We start from the raw sequence: 907 nt of genomic DNA on the forward strand, positions 1-907 counted from the left end.
AGCTCAGGTTAAAACTTCTCCAAGGCACAAATTCCTTTCCATGTCCTTGGACGGTATTGCTGCCACCACCAAGTGATTTATACAAAAATTCAGAGAAGGGTCACTTGGAATCCCTATCCCCCCAAAATATGCCCCAAGCCCTATACTTATGACACACAGTTTGTGATTAAAGGCTGCATCCTAATGCACAGGCATTAGGATATTGATGTTATGTGATATCACAGCCACAACATAACTTATTTTATTTGCTTATTTATCACATCATTCATACAGACATCCCACAGGACATTTCTCAGCTGATGTGATAAACAGTAAAAAGGACGAGCGGTAACTCTCAGAGTTGATTGAACGCATGTGTCTCCCACCAACCTGCAAATTCTTAAGTAAGCAGAAGATACTATACTTTAAACATATCCAATTCCTCATTATTTGTAACTTAGACTTTGCCTTGTTAGAAAAAAAGTGATGGGGCTCTGCTGAGAAGATCACTTCCAAATGACCCCAGATATCCCAAGGAAAGGCTACTGTTTTACATCACCTATTCCCAAAAAGGAGGCTTTATAAAGCTGATCCAGGTGAAATGAAGAATCCTACTAGTTTTTACTCAAGGAAGAAGTCCCTCAGTCTCTGGTGTCATTTAGAGTCAATGGGCCAGATTCCAGTTTTTACTCATGTTGAATAATCCTTCTCCCCACAAGTGGGCCCAATTAAAATTAAGAAAAACTATGTATGGAGTAAGGGGAGAGTAAAGGAATGAGTATTTGGCCCAGTGGGAGCCTTGCGTGAGAAGTGACTGGAAGATTTGGTCAAAATTCTTCATTATAGCAAAAAAATGCAGATCAAGAGAAGTAGTGAGTTAGGTGGAACCATTTCACACAAAGGGTAATGCACATGCATCTGTTATTTT

This window comes from Natator depressus, chromosome 2 (assembly GCF_965152275.1).
Source record: "Natator depressus isolate rNatDep1 chromosome 2, rNatDep2.hap1, whole genome shotgun sequence".
Classification (NCBI taxonomy): Eukaryota; Metazoa; Chordata; order Testudines; family Cheloniidae; genus Natator; species Natator depressus.